General features: G+C 48.3%; 1 long non-coding RNA gene across 1 annotated transcript; it reads left to right on the forward strand.

Moving 5' to 3' along the window:
- The first annotated feature begins 297 nt into the window (after positions 1–297).
- On the forward strand, positions 298–4110 carry LOC131899273 (uncharacterized). Its single transcript, XR_009376075.1, has 2 exons — positions 298–365; positions 4014–4110. It is a non-coding gene; the product is annotated as an uncharacterized LOC131899273 (long non-coding RNA).
- Positions 4111–6410: the final 2300 nt, after the last annotated feature.

Consider the following 6410-nt stretch of genomic DNA (forward strand, 5'->3'; position numbering starts at 1 on the left):
CTGAGATCAAACCCAGCGCTTCTTGCGCTTTGGGCAACCCTTTTAGGCACCGAGCTATATCCTAAGGCCCTGTCTTACCACGTTAGGCACAGCGGCACCCAGCGCTTGATTGAATATGGGCTCCACGGCCTAGCCAAGCAGACACGAAACTCATCCTCACCTGTGGTGGCAGGAAGGGCCCTAGGCAGACGGGGAGGTTAGCAGGGCAGGGAGGGGGGTGAGTCAGAGTCCAGTGGGGCGGAGAGCTAGAGAAGATCTGTGATGACCGCATAGACGCGCCCACGAGGAGAGGTTTCGATGGCGTGGGAGGGGAGAATGAGTGGATTGCAGAGGACCGTGCAGGCCCCGGGAGTCCAGCTGGCCACGTAGGTGGCTCTTTTAAGATATTAGCTAATGAAGGGCAGTAAGCTGAGCATTGAGGAGGATTATTTCTTTGGGGGTTGCACTTCCTGTCAACTAAGGAGAGAGAGAAGGCTGTTGAGAGACAAGGCAAGTGGGGAGAGTGAGAGAAGGATTCGGGGTAGAATTGCTCCTGAGGCTAGAAAAGGAGGTCTTCCTTAGCAATGGGTCTCTAAGGAAAATGCAGCCTCCACGAGGACTGCCAGCTCACCAGGGCAAAACTCTGGTTGAACAGTCAAGGAAATGTTCTAGAAACTTCCAAGGGACACTTTTGCTTTTGCTTGTCTTTTTTGTTTTTGTTTTAAGGTAAGTTCTTCAGTCTGTGACCCTGTCTGCCTTCAAACTCCTGCTTCAGCTGGGATAATAGGCATGAGCTACTGTGACTGGTTTAGACGGTGCTTTCCCAGCCTCTGCACTGCCCTCAGGCCGGCTTCCATTTGCACCTGGAACTCTAGCCCACTGGTTCCAAGCTGCCAGGTCCCAGCACCTGTGGCTGCCTTACCTCCTACTGGGTACAGAGTGGGCACCATGGAGTCCATCTGTCACTCTGTCCCAGGATCCTGTCCTCCTCCCTCTGTTCACCATTCCCCCTGGGGCTGAAACAGCTTTTCTCAGTTGCTGCTGGTTCCTACTGTGCACATGGGCCTTGGAAGTCCCCGAAAATGGGGGCATGCCCAATCACACATATGCACACCTGGAGGAAGTTTTTAGTTTTGTTAAAGTCAACAAAGTTTAACCAGGGAAGCTGTGATCTTCTTTATACTTCCATTGCTATTACTGTTATGTTTATTTTGAATTGTGTATGGAGGGAGGCCCATTTTTTTTCCATGCTCCGGGCTTCCCAGAGCTCAGTGCAACCCGGCTCTCCCACTCTGAATCAGAGCAACTTCAGAGCCAGGAAGATGTGGCAGGAGGCACAGACCCAGCCACAGGCAGAGCAGTGCAGAAAAGGCAAGCCGCTAGGGAGTGTGTACCTGCCCGAGCTTTTGCTATGCTCTCAGAAAGCTCAAAACGTGCTGGAACTCGGGAAGAAAGGTATTTTGCCGTAGTGACTAAGACATGTTCGAGCATTTTCTCACAGGCTCCTTCACATCCCAAAATAAACTGCCGGCCTGGATCTTGGGCGCTGGCATGTGATTACATGTGTATAGTGTTACAGAGTAGCAAGCAAGCAGGTGGGTTACACTCACAGGGGGTGGTAGGGAATGCTCCACCCACAGTGGAGTTCCTGACTAAGCTTCTAGGCTGGGCAAAAGAACAAATGCCATAGGCAAATGCCACAGCAGTAACAAGTGTACCCAATAGGCCAAGGAAAATACTTAAAAAATTATTTGTGTGTGTGTGTGTGTGTGTGTGTGTGTGTGTGTGTGTGCAAGTGCTTGGGACTCAGCTTTCTCCTTACACCGTGTAGGTTCAGGGAATTGAACTCACTCAGATCATCGGGCTTGGTAGAATGCGCCCTTGCTTACTGAACCATCTTGCTGGTCCCAGGTTCCCACCTTTCACAGATAGTAGTGAAAGGTCCAGAGAGAGGAGACACTGGGGATTACAAGAACAAGCTGATAAACCAAATGTGGTAGCCCAAGCCTGTAGACCTAGTTCTTGGAAGGCTACGTCAGAAGGATCACCTTGAGTTTGAGGCCAGCCTGTACTATATAGTGAGACTGAAGGAAGGGGATGAGTGGTCAGATACCTCAGTGGGCATAGATGCTCCAAACCAAGCCTGATGACCCGAGTTCCACCCCTGAAGTCACTAGGTAGAAGGAGAGAATGGACTCCTTCAAGTTGTCCTCTGACCTCTACCTGTGCAGATGTGAATGCACAGGCGCGCACACGCGCACACATGCACACACACACACACACACACACACACACACACACTTTTTTAAAAAAACCACAAACACAAAGAAACACACAAAAGGAAGAGGACAGGATTCACTTCTGAAGAAATATCCACTTTACCTTAGAACCATAAGATCTAAGTAAAAGGGTGTGTGTGTGTGTGTGTGTGTGTGTGTATGTGTGTGTGTGTGTGTGTGTGTGTGTGTGTTATTAGAACTGCCCCTAGGGCCTTGCACATGCTAAGCAGGTGCTCAGGGCCCTGTGGCCATTATGTGCATCTGTGAACTCAGGCTGGAACAACACTTGGAACAAGGACGTGTCGAGATGAACCTGCCTCCCTTTAGGGATTTAGTCCTACAAAGGATATTAGCGAAGATGTCTAAAGAGCTAGAAAACCATCAGGGAATAGCAATTAGGCCAAAGGCCAGGAGAAAGCAGGGGAAAGAACATAAGGTCCGCATGAGGAGGGATTTATAATGACCTGGGCCTCAGGAGGGACAAAAAAGAATATGGGGTACAGGGTAGGCATGGCTGAAGGAGAGGGTGGGAGCCAAGAGGTGGAAAGGAGACAGCAAGGCTTGGGACCGCACTCAGGAGTGCAGGGAGCTCATGTTCAGGCTGCCTGTGGCTTTCAGTGTCCATGCCATCGCTAAAAGATGCTCAAATTAGTACCAGTTACATCCCAGGAAACCCATTATATGTATGTCATAAACGGAAGATGCAGGGGCTGCAGGATGGCTCAGTGGTTAAGGTCACCACATCTGGCAGCTCACAACTGTGTGTGTATGTGGTGAGATGGGTGTGGAGGGCTAAGATTCTTTTGTTGTGGTGGTTTAAATTTTTATTTTATGTATATGGATGTTTGCCTCTCTCTCTCTCTCTCTCTCTCTCTCTCTCTCTCTCTCTCTCTCTGTGTGTGTGTGTGTGTGTGTGTGTGTGTGTGTGTGTGTGTGTGTGTGTAAAACACTTGTGTGCCTGGTGCCCTCAAAGGCCCAAAGAGGGAATTGGATTCCCTGGAACGGAAGTGAGTCATGATGAACGCAGGTACTGTGAATCAAAGCTGGGTTCTCTTGAAGAGCAGCCAGTGCTCTTAATCTCTAAGCCATTTCTCTAGCCCCCAGATAAATATTTAAAAAGAAAATATGTTTACTTCATCTAACCTTCTGAACATCCTGGCCTAACAATGCTATAGAACCTTGCGGGGCTGGCCATTTTCTCCTTGCGATGGTGTGGCTGACAAGCTGTGGCTCACTGCAGCTGCTGAGCATTGCTTCACTGCCACCACCACACACCGATCACTAAGCCAGGAAAGGATCCAAATTCAATATTTGAAGCATAGCTTCTACCCAGTGGGTCCTGCGTTCCTACACTGACTCAGGCCGTGGTGAGCCAGAGACTATCTGCGGTCCGGGTTACTTGCCGCATACAGGAGATAGGGAAAAAAAATCCCATTGGATTTTGAAGGGATATATTGAAAAATCAAACATTCTGAGTTTGGAACAGGTAAGAGATGCTCAAGATTCTGTGGCCCTTTGGTAGTCCTTTGCTACTTGATCACGGAGATGATTAATTTTGTCAACTTCACGGGTTCAGAATCACCATGGAAACATGCCTCTGAGCACCGTGAGAGCTCCTAGAGTATTTGAAGTGGGAAGACCTACTCTGAATCTGGAGGGCAGCATTCCCTGGAATGGGTTCTGGAACTGAAAACACAAACTCAAACTGAGTATTGTCAATTTTTTTTTTTCTGCTTCCTGATTGCGGACACAAAGTGGTCGGCCAGCCACCTCAAGATCCTGCTACCAAGTCTTCTCCACAAAGGACTGTACCCTGCATGTGTGAGCTAAAATAAATCCTTCCTTCATTTGCTGTATCAGGGACCTGGTCAGAGCAGTGAGAAAAGTGACTAATCCGGCCACCGTAGCCCACTGGCCACTAGACCATCAGAGGCGATGGTGTGGATCTCTATATAAAGCCTGCCTGTGCCTGCCTGCGCCTGCCTGCATGGCCGACATTTGTTCCATCAATTGATTGAGGACGTTAATTACAATTAACCTCGTCATCTGCCAGGCACCACTTTAAGTCCTTTGCACGTCTGAATTCATTTCATCATTTCCCTATTTTGTAAATGCGGAACCTGGGGAGGGAAAGGCTCTGTGACTGGTCAGTCACTGTCTCAAGACTTTGTGCTTACAGTAAAGCTCTGATTTGGGCTTGGAGGCACTCAAGCCCGGGTGCTCTTAACTACAACGCTCTCTAACTGGTACCGAGGTCTAGGTTAGATGAGTCAAAGACCCCTGATACCGGATACTCAGCAGTGCTACCTGCCCGCCACCTCCTAAGGGGCAAGACAGCTGTGTTTCCTTGCAGCCAGGAGTATGTTTGGTCTCCTTGCAAGATCCAGGACTAGGTAAACCCTCATCTGGCTTGGATGGGCCAAAGTAGTCTGTCTTAGAGATTGAGACTGACTCACAATGATTCACGGAGATAGATATATATATTAAATCCAAGTCAGTAAAAACTCAAGGGACCTTAATGTCTGGGTGATGTCCTTCTCTGTCCTTAGTTCATTTACAAACATGGGCAGACTAGGAGGACCATGTATGAGACTCCTGGTTTGCTCTCCAGTCCTGGGAAGGGGGAGGGAGGCACCCGGCAGGCTTCTTTCTCTGTTTACATTTGAGTTTCTAGAGTCGCTGGCTGGTACGTTGGCTCGTCCTCCCCAAGTGAGTTCACTCAGGAATGATGTTGGCAGAATCCCATCTGAATGACTTCAGCCTTTCTCAGCAAGCTAAGAGTGGCAAGTACAGCAGTGTGTATTTTTGTGTGGCATCGTCAGGCACCAATATTAAACTCAGGATAGTCATGAGGAGCTCAGCTTGGGGCTCCTAAGTCAGCATACTTGCATGTGTCTCAGGTCCTTCTCCTCCTTTTCATCCTCGTTTGGAAGTGGGGGTGGAGTGGGTGAAGAAAGGAGGCAGGAAATTGAGCACATATCTACACAGAGGTGAGGGTGGAGGTGGCTATGGTCTTTCCCAAACTTTGATTTTACTTTTTTTTTCTTTTGTGATTATAATTACACACATAATTTCTCCCTTCCTTTCCCTACCTCTAAACCTTCCTGCATACCCATTTGCTCTTTCAAATTCATGACCTCTTTTTTCATTGTTATGGCATGCATACATGTATATGCATATACATCTATATTTCTAAATATAACCTGCATAGTCGGTTTAATGTTACGAGATAACCAATCTGTGTGCTCTTCCCTGGGGAGACTATTTCTCCCACTCTCAGCATTCCTTAGCTGTCTGTGTTCTTCGTGTAGGGTGGAGGCCTCAAGGGCTTTTCCCATCCACTTTGTCATGCCTATTAGTGTTGTCCTTGTTCAGCTCATGTTTAGGTAGTCGTGTTGGTGGGACTTTATGGGTTCTGACATTACTAGTGGTATGGTTTGAAAGAAAATGGCCCCCAAACAGAGTAGCACTATTAGGAGGTATGGCCTTGTTGGAGTAGATATCATGGTCTTATTGGAGGAAGTGTGTCACTGTGGAGGCAGGTTTTGAGGTCTCATATATGCTCAAGCCACACCCAGTGAGGCAGACCACTTCCTGTTGCCTGAATAAGATGTAGAACTCTCAGCTACCTCTCCAGCATCATGTCTGCCTGCACACCGCCACGTCCCACCATGATAATGGACTGAACCTCTGAAACTGTAGGCTGTCACCCCAATTAAATGTTTTCCTTATATGAGTTGCCATGGTCATGGTGTCTCTGCACAGCAATAGAAGCCCTAACTAAGACACTGAAACACAATCTCACAGAAAATTCCCTCATCCTCTAGCTCACAACCTTTTTTGTCCCCTTTTATGCATGGTTTTCCTCTTGTTGAACAGGTCTTAAATCCAATTAGAGAGCCATTGGTTACCACCAAGACCTGTGCGCTACTACAGCACCCTTAGGGTTATTGTGCCATGCTGATCACTGATGGGGTTCACAGGCTCCAGAGCCCAGTAGGACGGCTGGTTGCCTCTCCTTTGGAAGCTTGCATGGTACCTTCTGTTTCCATGAAAGCTAGTCCCCTGGGAGGAGCATTCAGCTCAGTCCCAGCTTAGGGGCCCCTGGGCCCTGTTTCTCAAGTGTGTGATGTCTCCTGCAATAAGAACTTA

Source organism: Peromyscus eremicus, chromosome 1, assembly GCF_949786415.1.
Source record: "Peromyscus eremicus chromosome 1, PerEre_H2_v1, whole genome shotgun sequence".
Taxonomy (NCBI): Eukaryota; Metazoa; Chordata; class Mammalia; order Rodentia; family Cricetidae; genus Peromyscus; species Peromyscus eremicus.